The following is a 15341-nucleotide window of genomic DNA, read 5'->3' as shown; positions in this document are numbered from 1 at the left end:
ATCCCTGCAGGGGAGTCCCAACTTAGCCCATGACAGGCTCTCACGGTCAACGAAGGAATAGACCTCCTCCCAAGATGTTCCGATCAGACTCGGTATCTCGGTAATTCAAGACACATCGACAGGTTAAAACAAGACCAGCAACACCGCCCGAATGTGCCGACAATTCCCGATAGGAGCTGCACGTATCTCGTTCTCAGGGCACACTCAGATGAGACTAGCTACGAGTAAAACCAACCCTCAAGTTTCCCTGAGGTGGCCCCGCAGGCAGCTTAGTTCGGACCAACACTCAGAGGGAGCACTGGCCCGGGGGGGGGGGGGGGTTAAAAATAAGATGACCCTTGGGCTCCGGTAACCCAAGGGAAAAAGAGGCTAGGTGGCGAATGGTAAAACCAAGGTTGGGCATTGCTGGAAAAGCTTTAATCAAGGCGAACTATCAAGGGGTTCCCATTATAACCCAACCGCGTAAGGAACGCAAAATCTGGGAACATAACACTGATATGACGGAAACTAGGGCGACAAGAGTGGAACAAAACACTATGCAAGAGGCCGAGCCTTCCACCCTTTACCAAGTATACAGATGCATTAAGATAACAAGATAATATAATGATATCCCAACAAGTAAATAAATGTTCCAACAAGGAACGACCTTCAATCTTCACCTACAACTAGCAACGCTATAAGAGGGGCTGAGCAAAGCGATAACATAGCCAAACAACGGTTTGCTAGGACAATGGTGGGTTAGAGGTTTGACATGGCAATTGGGAGGCTTGCAAGCAAATGGTAGGCATCGTAGCATTGGCATAGCAAAAGAGCGAGCAAACTAGCATAGCAAAGATAGTAGTGATTTCGAGGGTATGATCATCTTGCCTGCACAGTTGTCAGAGTTGACTGGATCCTCAAAAGCAAACTCAACAGGCTCCTCGTTAGAAAACTCGTCTCCCGGCTCTACCCAAACAAGACAAACAAGCAACAAGGATACAATCAACCACGTGCAAACTCAAACAACACAATGCAAATATGATATGCTATGCGGGATGTGATGCGGGATGCAAAATGCAAGATATGACAGGAATTGCATGAACCTGGACTCAACTTGGAAAACCAAGTGTGCCACTGGAAAGATGAGATGAAATCGCTTGAAAACGATATAAAGAATGCTGGAATCGGAGTTATGGTTTGGAAATGGCAAGCGATTCAAAAATGACACCGGTCTGCGATTTACAACAAGTAGGCATCTAAATGCAATGAGATGAACATGCTACAGCACCCAAACAAGACAACAAAATACATGGCAGGGATGCATCCAAGATGATTAACAAAAGTCTAGCACTGAGCTGCGGCCAATTCATCCATTAACAGGTCGAAACAAGCATGGCAAAAATGCATATGACAAACAGTTCTCAGACTTAGTGAAATTAACACTTGTCTGGAATTTCAGATCAGGTAGCCCTCTTCGGAGCAACAAAACTACATGCTACAGGATCTGAACATGGCAAAGTAAAGCATGGCATGGAGCTACTCACGGAGCTTAACAAAAATCCCTTAGTGACCTTGAGCCAAAAGGGATCAGAAAATACAATTGCAAGCATGTGAACATAGCAAAAACATAATCAGTTTTCAGACTTAGTGAAAAACTGACACATGCAGAAATATAAGTCAAGTAGGCATGTTTACGAGCTCGATGCACTCACTACGGTGCAAGTCATGGCTAGACAAGCACACACCCATCAAGAAGGCACAAAATGCAAGCTAGACATGGCAAGAACAATGGCATAGCATGCACAGATCAACTACAACATCACCGACAAAACTACAAACAAGTTGACAATCTACCCAGATTCACAAAGTAGCAAAAGTAGAGCTCGATTGACTCAAGCTAGGGTGCTCCATAATTGCAAACAAAGACATGGATGGATAGAGCACTACAATATTAACAAATCTCCCTTACTGATCATCCTCAAAAGAGGCACGGAGGAAACAACAAGAACATAAGGCATCATGAGATAAACAGCTCCAGGACTTAGTGAAATCACTAAGTCCCTGAAAACAGACTTAGCAAGTGCACCACTTTGCAAACTTGCACAAGGCACCACACACATCCTAAAAATACATGGGTTGCACCTCTGGAGAGATTACAAAACCCTTAACAAAACACATGTAGAACTCATGGGCATATCATGCACACAAAAATCATGGCAAAAATGACAAAAGTGCTAAACGAAGTAGCAGATCTGACAATTAACTCAAGTAGCCCTCTTCTAATAGCATTTCGGGCATCAAGATGAACTCAAATGAAAATAATTCGATGTAATGAAATGATGTACTCTCTGAGATGAACATTTTGATATGCTATATGCATGAATCGGAGCTACAGATGCAAAGTTACGGAGCTACGAACATGTGCACATGGACTGAAAATATCTAGGACTTAGAGAAAATGACACCTCCCAGATCTAGGGTTTCGGGGGCACGCGGCCCGAGGTTCGCCGGCACGAGCTCGAGGTCGCCGGCGAGGTGGGTTCGTCGGCCGGGAGAAGAGGGGTGGCGAGGCCGGGGCCGGATCCGGCGGAGGAGGGAGGAGGCGGCGCCGGCGGTGGCCGGACCGGGCGGCGGCGGCGGGGAGCGCGCGGGGCGCGGCGTGAGGCGGCTGCCAGCGTCGATGGCGGCGGCGATGGCGCGCGGCGGCGGCCTACAGTGGCGGGGAGGCGGCGCGAGGAGGCGAGGTGGGCGGCGGTGCGGCTCCTAGGCGGCGCGCGGGCAGCGGGAGCCCCGGGCGGCGGCGGGTGGCGGCCCGGGCCGGGAGGGCTGAGCGCGGGCCCTCCGGGCCGGCGCGGAAGGTGGAGGCGGCGGCGAGTGGCGTGGTGCCACGTGGCGGCAGCGGGGCTGACCGGACGTGTCCGTCGGTGGCGAAAATGTCCGGCGGCGGCGGATCTGGGATTTAGGGTTAGGGACGAGGGGAGACCCGGGATTTCGGAGGAGGACCTATTTATAGGCATAGAGGGAGCTAGGAGAGTCCAAATGAGGTGCGGTTTTCGGCCATGCGATCGTGATCGAACGCTCTAGAACATGGAGCAGAGTTAGGTGGGTTTTGGGCCAAATTGGAGGGGTGTTGGGCTGCAACACACACGAGGCCTTTTCGGTCCCTCGGTTAACCGTTGGAGTATCAAACGAAGTCCAAATGATACGAAACTTGACAGGCGGTCTACAGGTAGTAAACCAAGGCTGCTTGGCAAGTCTCGGTCCAATCCGGAAATGTTTAAACCCCACACACGAAATAAAGCTAGAAATGACCACCGGAGGAGAACGAAACGCCGGAATGCAAAACGGACAACGGGGAAAATGCTCGAATGCATGAGACGAACATGTATGCAAATGCAATGCACATGATGACATGATATGAGATGCATGACAACGACAACAATACACGGAGATGAAACCCAAACCCGAGGAAATAAATATAACTTAACGCCAGAAACGACAAGAGTTGGAGTACAAATTGGGAAAGTTACATCCGGGGTGTTACAACACTCCACCACTACGAAAGGATCTTGTCCCGAGATCTAGGACTGAAAGAACACCGGGTACTCAGAACGGAGGTGATCCTCGTGTTCCCAGGTAGCTTCACGGTCGGAATGGTGTGACCACTTGAATTTGAGAAATTTGATCGACTTGTTGCGAGTCTTGCATTCCGTCTCTTCAAGAATAGCAACTGGGTGCTCACGATAAGAGAGATCTTCTTGGAGCTCAATGTCCTTGAAGTTGACGGTGCAGTCAGGAGTCTTGAAGCACTTTCGAAGCTGAGAGACATGGAACACGTATTGAACATTTGAAAAGTTTGAAGGAAGCTCGAGTTGATAGGCGAGGTCGCCTCTCTTGCTGACAATCGTGAAAGGTCCCACGTATCTAGGGGCAAGCTTCCCTTTGATACCGAAGCGACGAGTACCTTTCATAGGAGACACGGAGGTAAACATGATCTCCGATCTCGAAAGCCAAATTGCGGTGCTTACTATCATAGTAGCTCTTTTGACGGGATTGGGTTGCTTTGAGGTTATCACGAATGACTTTGCACATTTCTTCTGCTTCTGTGATTAAGTCATTACCCAAAAGATGACGTTCACCGGTTTCAGACCAGTTGAGAGGGGTACGGCACTTCCTGCCATATAGGATTTCAAATGGGGCCTTGCCCGAACTTGCTTGAAAACTGTTGTTGTAGGAGAATTCAGCATAAGGAAGACAATCCTCCCACTTCATGCCGAAGGAGATCACACAAGCCCTGAGCATATCTTCAAGAATCTGGTTGACACGCTCGACTTGACCGCTAGTTTGAGGATGGAAAGCTGTGCTGAAGCGGATGTTGGTGCCCATGGCCTTCTGGAAAGAATCCCAAAACTTCGAGGTAAAGATGCTGCCACGGTCTGAAGAGATCACTTGTGGAATACCGTGCAGAGAGACAATACGAGAGGTATAGAGTTCCGCCAATTGAGCTGCAATGATCGACTCTTTGATAGGCAGAAACTGAGCCACTCTAGTGAGTTTGTCGATGACAACGCATATAGCATCATTGCCACGCTTGAACTTTGGAAACCCAGTCACGAAGTCCATTTCAATGTGGTCAAACTTCCATTCTGGAATGGCAAGAGGTTGGAGGAGACCAGCGGGCCTTTGGTGTTCAGCCTTCACTCTTCTGCAGACATCACATTCATTCACGAATTGAGCGATCTCGCGCTTCATTCGAGTCCACCAATAAGCTTGCTTGAGGTCCTGATACATCTTCGTGCTCCCAGGGTGGATGGAGAGGAGAGAATTGTGAGCCTCGTTCAAGATCACTTTACGAAGGTCACCTTTGGGTACAACAATACGATCCTCGAAGAAGAGAGTGTCCTTGTCATCAAGGCGGTAGCACTTGTACTTGGACTGACTCTTGGCAATCCCAATCTTCACCTTTTTCACCATAGCATCAAGAAGCTGCACTTGGCGAATCTGGTCTTCCAAGGTAGGAGAGACTTGAAGGTTGGCGAGGAAACCTAGAGGAACAACTTGCAGATTAAGTTTGCGGAAAGCTTCAGAAAGCTCGGGTTGATAAGGCTTGAGAATGAGACTGTTGCAGTAAGCTTTCCTGCTCAAAGCGTCAGCAATCACATTGGCCTTGCCTGGAGTATACTCGATACTTGGATTATACTCTTGAATCATTTTGACCCATCGAGTTTGCCTGAGGTTGAGATTAGGCTGAGTGAAGATGTACTTGAGACTCTTGTGATAAGTGAAAATGTCCACTTTTCTTCCCAATAGAAGATGTCTCCAAGTCAAAAGAGCATGCACAACGACCGCCAACTCGAGATCATGAGTGGGGTAGTTCTTATCATTAGGCTTCAACTGGCGAGATGTATAAGCAACAACTTTCTTCTCTTGCATCAATACTGCGCCAAGACCTTGCAGAGAGGCATCACAAAAGACCTCGTACGGCTTGGATTCATCAGGTGGAGTCAGAACTGGAGCGGTGATCAATTTCTCTTTCAAAGTGTTGAAAGCAATATCACACTCCGGAGACCAAACGTACTTGACGCGCTTCTGGAGAAGATTTGAGAGAGGCTTCGCGATCTTAGAAAAGTTTTCAACGAATCTTCGGCAATAGCTTGCAAGACCGAGGAAACTGCGGAGTTGCTTCACGTTCTGAGGAGGTTCCCAATTCACAATTGTAGACACCTTCTCAGGATTCACCGCAATGCCCTTGGCAGAGATGATATGACCAAGATAAAGAACCTCCTCAAGCCAAAATTCACACTTGGAGAACTTGGCGTAGAACTGATGTTGTCTGAGCTTATCAAGAACCAAACACAAGTGCTTGGCATGATCTTCCTTGTTCTTGAAGAAAACCAGAATGTCGTCGAGATAGACCAAAACGAAGTCATTGGTGCAGGCATTGAAGATGAAGTTCATCATGCGAGAGAACGTCGGAGGAGCGTTGGCGAGACCAAAAGACATGACAGTGTATGCATATGAACCAAAGCTTGTTCTGAATGCTGTCTTGGGAATATCTTCTTCACGAATGCGAATCTGGTGATAACCCATGTGGAGATCAAGCTTGGAGAATACTTGGGCACCTTTGAGTTGTTCGAACAACTCATTGATGTTGGGAAGTGGGTATTTGTTCTTGATGGTCTTCTTGTTCACTGGACGGTAATCAACACAAAGTTGGTCCGTTCCATCCTTCTTCTTCACAAAAAGAACACCACAACCCCACGGAGAAGAACTAGGCCGGATGAGACCCATTTTCTCTTGAATATCGAGTTGCTTCTTCAGCTCCTTCAACTCTTCAGGTCCGAGCTTGTAAGGACGTTTGCACACAGGTTCCGTGCCAGGCTCAAGATCAATAACGAATTCAACTGGCCGGTGCGGAGGCATTCCTGGAAGCTCTTCTGGAAAGACGTCTTGATATTCGCAAATGACTGGAATTTGAGAGATGGCATCCAATTCACCCCTCTCATTGAGAGAAAACAGACGGATGGTATTATCCCGAGCGGCAAAGACAATTACATCCTCAGACGAATGAGTCAATCGAATCTGCCTGGCTGCACAATCAAGCTAAGCCTTGTGCTTAGAAAGCCAATCCATCTCGAGAATAAGATCAATATCCGAGTTACCATGAACCATTGGAGAAGCCAGAAACTTGAAATCACCCATCAAGATAGAAATATCCGGAACCATCAAACTAGAAATCAGACGCTTAGCCGGAGAGACGACTTGCATAGCTCTAGGTAAAGCCTTAGTACTAAAATTGTTCTCCGATGCAAATGGGAATGACATGAAGGAATGCGATGCACCAGAGTCAAAAAGTACTTTTGCGGGAATATCATTAACAGGAAGGTTACCCATGATCACATCTGACGAGTCCTCTACCAGAGCTGCATTCATCAAGTTGACCTTGGCGTGCTTAGGGTTATGCTTGACCACTGCTGTACTTGCCGATCTAACATGAGGAGGAGGAGGAAGACGCCTCTGGTTGAAACACTTGTTGGCATAGTGACCCTTCTGTTGGCACTTGTTGCACGTGACCTCTGAAAGCGGACGGTGATATGGAGCACTCGATCTTGGAGCTTGAGACGAAGTCTTGTTCTAAAAGCCAGGGTTGGGTGGGTGGGAAGAACCACTGCCACCTTTACTCTTTTGCTGATACGGCTGACGGAACGGAGGAGGAGGAAGCCAATACTTCTGCTGCTTAGCCACTTGAGTAGAGGAAGAAGGAGTAACATCTCTGACTCGCTTCTTGGAAGCATCACACCTCAACTGAGCAGCCTCTTGCTTCAGTGCCATGTTGTAGAACTCATCGTACCTCAAGGGCTCAAAGAGAACAAGAGCGAGCTGGATATCTTCTCTGAGACCACCCCTGAACTGGTATATCATGCTCTTCTCATCAGGCACGTCCTGCTTGGCAAAGTGGGCCAGCTTCTGGAACAACTTGTTGTAGTCATAGACAGACAAAGAGCCTTGCTTCAGATTGTGGAATTCCTCACGCTTGCTTTCAACCACGCTTTGAGGGATATGATGAGCTCGGAAATCTCGACGGAAATCATCCCAGGTGATAACACGTCCACCTCTGGAATCCTTGTACTGCTGGAACCATTCTGCAGCTTGATCTTTGAGTTGGAAGGAAGCAAACTCGACAAAGTCCTCAGGCCTGACGTTACTGCACTCGAAATGCTTGCACAGATCCACAAGCCAATCATCAGCATCGGTTGCCTCAACACAATTACTGAAAGTCTTTGGCCCGTTAGCAAGGAACTGGTTGAGTGTAGCAAAGTGACTCTGATTGCTGCCTTCATTGCCTTGGTTGCCTTGATTGCGCTCTTGAAGAATTTGCATGATCAACTGTGTGTTTGCATTGGTTGCGGCCATCACAGCTTTCCATGCCTCTGGAGGAGGTGGAGGTGGTGGCGGATCAGGATTCGGAGTCGTGTGCATTGGAGGAGCCATCCTGAAGAGGTTGACCACCATTAGCACAATGATAGAGAAATATTGAAGCTGAATCCAACGGAATGAAAATTGCAACATATAGTCTTCACATCCGAACAAAATGAATGAATGCATTCCTCTTGAAATGGTCACATATCCATAAATTGAGAAGCCACGTAGAATTAAGGTAGAGAAATAAATCAACAAGGTACGGATCAAGAACGAATAATCGGTAAGAAATCCCAATCTCAAACCAATATCCGTGGAAGAAGAACTAGAGCTACTAGAATTCCCACCTATGAAACTCCAGAACCTTTCCGGTTATGCAATCAGGTGTTGGGGATACAGGGGAAGCATAATATCTCACCCAAACTAGCAAATCCTACATCCAGTTGTATCCATCCTTCAACACATAACCAAGAAACCTTCGGAAACCATCTACCTCAACCTTCGAAAAGCATCCGTTATACAAGTTATGGCGATACTCCCGAACTCCCGCCCCAATACTGGGTGGCGTCGAGGTTATCTCACCAACGAACTACATAAAAGAGATTTTCGATGTCGGCGTACTAGACTCACGTATTCCAGAACTGCAACAATAAAATTATGATGACAACACCTCAGAGCTCAACTCCCCGGGACACTTCCACTAAACCCCTGACAGGAGGCACCAAGACAATGTTCTCATCATAAAACCATCAGAACGATTCCAAGATACCCGCGTGATCCTAAAAAAAATTTAGTGAAATTTGAGAATAGAAGAGTCAAAACTCTATGTCAGGATGCCTTACCAGAGCGATGAGGAGACTGGGAAGTAAAAAGAATTCCTAATCTCTCTGATATATAATTCCTAAAAGACACAAAACATTTTTCTAGACACAACTCGGCCGCTAAAAACGATCAAGCAATGGGGCTCCTAAGGTCGGGGAAGGCTCTGATTACCAACTTGTAACATCCTTGATGCGACTATAGCTCCCACGTGTCGAGACGCGACTTAGAGACATAATCGCATTGAAGGCATATGTCGCAAGTTAGGCAATCTTCACAACATCCCATGTAATATAAATAATAAAGGGGAGATAACATAGTTGGCTTACACTCGCCACGTCAAACAAGTACATAAATAACATTACATCATCCAAACACTCATGGCCCGACTACGGCGCCAAAATAAAAGAGAACCCAACAAGCGACAACGGTCCCGTTCACCCCCAACTGGGCACCACTACTGATCATCGGGAAAGGAAACACAGTAATGTTGAGAGTCTTCGTCGAACTCCCACTTGAGCTCATACGCGTCTCCTGGAGCGGAAACATCTGGCCCTGCATCCGGTGTAATAGTAATCTGTGAGCCACAGGGACTCAGCAATCTCGCACCCTCGCGATCAAGACTATTTAAGCTTAAAGGTATGGCAAGGTAAATATATGGAGCTGCAGCATGCGACTAGCAAGTATGGTGGCTAACTTATTCGCAAAAGAGAGCGAGAAGAGGAGGCAAAGCGCGAGCATGAAACTAGAGAGCAACCTGCGCAAACATTACTCCAACACCGTGTCCACTTCCCGGACTCCACCGAGAAGAGGCCATCACGGTAACACACTCAGTTGATTCATTTTAATTAAGTTAAGGTTCAAGTTATCTACAACTGGACATTAACAAATTCCCATCTGCCCATAACCGCGGGCATGGCTTTCGAAAGTTCAATCCCTGTAGGGGAGTCCCAACTTAGCCCATGACAAGCTCTCATGGTCAACGAAGGAATAGACCTCCTCCCAAGACGTTCCGATCAGACTCGGTATCTCGGTAATTCAAGACACTTCGACAGGTTAAAACAAGACCAGCAACACCGCCCGAATGTGCCGACAATTCCCGATAGGAGCTGCACATATCTCGTTCTCAGGGCACACTCAGATGAGACTAGCTACGAGTAAAACCAACCCTCAAGTTTCCCTGAGGTGGCCCCGCAGGCAGCTTAGTTCGGACCAACACTCAGAGGGAGCACTGGCCCGGGGGGGGGGGGTTAAAAATAAGATGACCCTTGGGCTCCGGTAACCCAAGGGAAAAAGAGGCTAGGTGGCGAATGGTAAAACCAAGGTTGGGCATTGCTGGAAAAGCTTTAATCAAGGCGAACTATCAAGGGGTTCCCATTATAACCCAACCGCGTAAGGAACGCAAAATCCGGGAACATAACACTGATATGACGGAAACTAGGGCGACAAGAGTGGAACAAAACACTATGCAAGAGGCCGAGCCTTCCACCCTTTACCAAGTATATAGATGCATTAAGATAACAAGATAATATAATGATATCCCAACAAGTAAATAAATGTTCCAACAAGGAACGACCTTCAATCTTCACCTGCAACTAGCAACGCTATAAGAGGGGCTGAGCAAAGCGGTAACATAGCCAAACAATGGTTTTCTAGGACAATGGTGGGTTAGAGGTTTGACATGGCAATTGGGAGGCTTGCAAGCAAATGGTAGGCATCGTAGCATTGGCATAGCAAAAGAGCGAGCAAACTAGCATAGCAAAGATAGTAGTGATTTTGAGGGTATGATCATCTTGCCTGCACAGTTGTCAGAGTTGACTGCATCCTGAAAAGCAAACTCAATGGTCTCCTTGTTAGCAAACTCGTCTCCCGGCTCTACCCAAACAAGACAAACAAGCAACAAGGATACAATCAACCACGTGCAAACTCAAACAACACAATGCAAATATGATATGTTATGCGGGATGCAAAATGCAAGATATGACAGGAATTGCATGAACCTGGCCTCAACATGGAAAACCAAGTGTTCCACTGGAAAGATGAGATGAAATTGCTTGAAAACGATATAAAGAACGCCGGAATCGGAGTTACGGTTTGGAAATGGCAAGCGATTCAAAAATGACACCGGTCTGCGATTTACAGCAAGTAGGCATCTAAATGCAATGAGATGAACATGCTACAGCACCCAAACAAGACAACAAAATACATGGCAGGGATGCATCCAAGATGCTTAACAAAAGTCTAGCACTGAGCTACGGCCAATTCATCCATTAACAGGTTCAAACAAGCATGGCAAAAATGCATATGACAAACAGTTCTCGGACTTAGTGAAATTAACACTTGTCTGGAATTTCAGATCAGGTAGCCCTTTTCGAAGCAACAAAACTACATGCTACAGGATCTGAACTTGGCAAAGTAAAGCATGGCATGGAGCTACTCACGGAGCTTAACAAAAACCCTTAGTGACCTTGAGCCAAAAGGGATCAGAAAATACAATTGCAAGCATGTGAACATAGCAAAAACATAATCAGTTTTCAGACTTAGTGAAAAACTGACACATGCAGAAATATAACTCAAGTAGGCATGTTTACGAGCTCGATGCACTCACTACGGTGCAAGTCATGGCAAGACGAGCACACACCCATCAAGAAGGCACAAAATGCAAGCTAGACATGGCAAGAACAATGGCATAGCATGCACGGATCAACTACAACATCACCGACAAAACTGCAAACAAGTTGACAATCTGCCCTTGGGCTCATAAAATACAATTGCAAGCATGTGAACATAGCAAAAACATAATCAGTTTTCAGACTTGGTGAAAAATTGACACATGCTGAAATATAACTCAAGTAGGCATGTTTACGAGCTCGATGCACTCACTACGGTGCAAGTCATGGCAAGACAACCATACACCCATCAAGAAGGCACAAAATTCGATGCACTCACTACGGGACATGGCAAGAACAATGGCATAGGATGCACGGATCAACTACAACATCACCGGCAAAACTGCAAACAAGTTGACAATCTGCCCAGATTCACAAAGTAGCAAAAGTAGAGCTTCATTGACTCAAGCTAGGTCTGCTCCATAATTGCAAAAAAAGACATGTATGGATAGAGCACTACAATATTAACAAAATATCCTTACTGACCATCCTCAAAAGAGGCACGGATCACTAGGAAACAACATGAACATAAGGCATCATGAGATAAACAGCTCCAGGACTTTGTGAAATCACCAAGTCCCTGAAAACAGACTTAGCAAGTGCACCACTTTGCAAGCTTGCACAAGTCACCACACACATCCTAAAAATACATGGGTTGCACCTCTGGAGAGATGACAAAACCCTTAACAAAACACATGTAGAACTCATGGGCATATCATGCACACAAAAATCATGGCAAAAATGACAAAAGTGCTAAATGGAGTAGCAGATCTGACAATTAACTCAAGTAGCCCTCTTCTAACAGCATTTCGGGCATCAAGATGAACTCAAATGAAAATGATGCAATGTAATGAAATGATGTACTCTCTTAGATGAACATTTTTATATGCTATATGCATGAATCGGAGCTATGGATGCAAAGTTACGGAGCTACGGACATGTGCACATGGACTGAAAATATCTAGGACTTAGAGAAGATGCAACCTCCCAGATCTAGGGTTTCGGGGGCACACGGCCTGAGGTTCGCCGGCGCGAGCTCGAGGTCGCCGGCGAGGTGGGTTCGTCGGCCGGGAGAAGAGGGGAGGCGAGGCCGGGGCCGGATCTGGCGGAGGAGGGAGGAGGCGGCGCCGGCGGTGGCCGGACCTGGCGGTGGCGGCGGCGGGGAGCGCGCAGGGCGTGGCGCGAGGCGGCTGCCGGCGTCTATGGCAGCGGCGATTGCGCACGGCAGCGGCCTGCGGTGGCGGGGAGGCGGCGCGAGGAGGCGAGGTGGGCGGCGGTGCGGCTCCTGGGCAGCGCGCGGGCGGCGGGAGCCCCGGGCAACGGCGGGTGGCGGCCCGGGCCAGGAGGGCCGAGAGCGGGCCCTCCGGGCCGGCGTGGAAGGTGGAGGCGGTGGCGAGTGGCGTGTTGCCACGTGGCGGAGGCGGGGCGTACCGGACGTGTCCGTCGGTGGCGAAAGTGTCCGGCGGCGGCGGATCTGGGATTTAGGGTTAGGGACGAGGGGAGACCCGGGATTTCGGCCACGCGATCGTGATCGAACGCTCTACAACATGGAGCAGAGTTAGGTGGGTTTTGGGCCAAAATGGAGGGGTGTTGGGCTGCAACACACATGAGGCCTTTTCGGTCCCTCGGTTAACCGTTGGAGTATCAAACGAAGTCCAAATGATACGAAACTTGACAGGCGGTCTACTGGTAGTAAACCAAGGCCACTTGGCAAGTCTCGGTCCAATCCGGAAATGTTTAAACCCCACACATGAAAGAAAGCTAGAAATGACCACCGGAGGAGAACGAAACGCCGGAATGCAAAAGGGACAACGGGGAAAATGCTCGAATGCATGAGACGAACACGTATGCAAATGCAATGCACATGATGACATGATATGAGATGCATGACAATGACAACAACACATGGAGAAGAAATCCAAACCCGAGGAAATAAATATAACTTAAAGCTGGAAACAGCAAGAGTTGGAGTACAAATTGGGAAAGTTACATCCGGGGTGTTACAACCTAGACTCATTACGTTTGTTCTTTTGCTACCATAATTTGATTTACATATTACTGATAGGAAAGGAGCTGAGAACCCCATGGCAGATAACTTGTCTAGGATAGAAAATATCCTTGATGACCCACTACATATTGATGATAGTTTTCCTGATGAACAATTAGCTGTTATAAATGCTACTCGTAGTATTCCATGGTATGTGGACTATGCTAATTATATTGTTGCTAAATTTATAATACCTAGTTCTACATACGAGTAAAAGAAAAAGTTTTTCTATGATTTAAGACATTGCTTCTGGGATGAGCCACACCTTTATAAAGAAGGAGTAGATGGTGTTGTTAGACATTGTGTACCTGTGCATGAACAGGAATAGATCCTACGCAAGTGTCACTCCGAGGCTTATGGAGGACACCATGCTAGAGATAGAACTGCACATAAGGTACTACAATTTGGTTTTTATTGGCCTACTATCTTCAAAGATGCTCGTAAGTTTGTATTGTCTTGTGATGAAGGTCAAAGAATTGGTAATATAAATAGATGTCAAGAAATGCCTATGAATTATTCACTTGTTATTGAACCATTTGATGTTTGGGGATTTGATTATATCGGCCCGTTTCCATCCTCTAATGGTATACACACATTTTGGTTGCTGTTGATTACATTACTAAGTGGGTAGAAGCTATTCCAACTAGTAGTGCTGACCTCAACACTTCTATTAAAATGCTTAAAGAAGTTATTTTTCCGAGGTTTGGAGTCCCTAGATATTTAATGGCTGATGGTGGTTCACACTTTATTCATGGTGCTTTCCTTAAATTGCTTGCTAAGTATGATGTTAACCATAGAATTCCATCTCCTTATCATCCTCGGTCTAGTGGTCAAGTAGAATTAAGTAACCAAGAAATAAAATTGATCTTGCAAAAGACTGTTAATAGATCCAAGAAGAATTGGTCTAAAAAACTTGATGATGCACTATGGGCTTATAGAACTACTTATAAAAATCCTATGGTATTGTAATACCCCGAGAATCATGCCACAATAATCTCCCCCTAATGGCGGCCAGGTCATCATGATTACTATGAAATATGCCACTTGTCAAAAATCAAAGTCAATTCAAATTGAAATTGCAAATCAAATTTTTATTTCTTCAAACTGTCCAACAAAAATGTTTGCTGGGTTGTAATTAATCAATAAGAAATTATCAAGTAGAAACCAACATCTTTTGAAATATTTAAATGCCCCTAACCTATTTAAAACATAATCAGTAGCATTAAATTTGGCCATATTGAAATAAAAATATATTTAAACATTTCAAAATAATTGGGAACTGTTTGTGCTAGCTCAATGAATAGCCTAGTAATTATGTGCTAAAACCCATACTAAAATAAATTCAATTGCTAATTGTACAAAGTGCAAAACAGAAAAGGAAATACAATACGGAAAATAGAAAAGAAAATAAACGAAACAAAAAAGGGAAATGGCTAAGTGCACATTGAGCACTTGTGGCCCGCTTCTACAGTAACTAGCACTACAAAAAAATTACACTTCCGTGATGATATGTGTTTGTCATATTAGGTCACGTTTTCTGTCATGCATGTACATCCATGAAGATTTTATGACAGAATCAAGATAGTCATACATGTGTTGTCGTAGAAGTGTTCCATGACATTACCAAAATTATCATCACGGGAGTGTCCATTTCCATGACGATAAATGGCGCATCATGGAAGTGCTTTCGTCAAGGGTGACCGACACGTGGCATCCACCATAACGGGTCACCGTTAAGCTATCATGTCCGGTTTTAAATTCGATGGCACTCTTTATCGATCGCGCAGCCACACACTTCATCACTGTTTTTGATTCTATCGATATCCCATGTCCATGACTCCGTTTCACACACATTGCATATGTTACATTTTTTGTTTGAGATATCATCGACACATTGCCTCTACTTC

Source organism: Triticum aestivum, chromosome 2A (genome assembly GCF_018294505.1).
Source record: "Triticum aestivum cultivar Chinese Spring chromosome 2A, IWGSC CS RefSeq v2.1, whole genome shotgun sequence".
In the NCBI taxonomy this organism is placed as follows: domain Eukaryota; kingdom Viridiplantae; phylum Streptophyta; class Magnoliopsida; order Poales; family Poaceae; genus Triticum; species Triticum aestivum.
The sequence above is the reverse complement of the archived record's forward strand: the minus strand, read 5'-3'. Positions refer to the sequence as shown.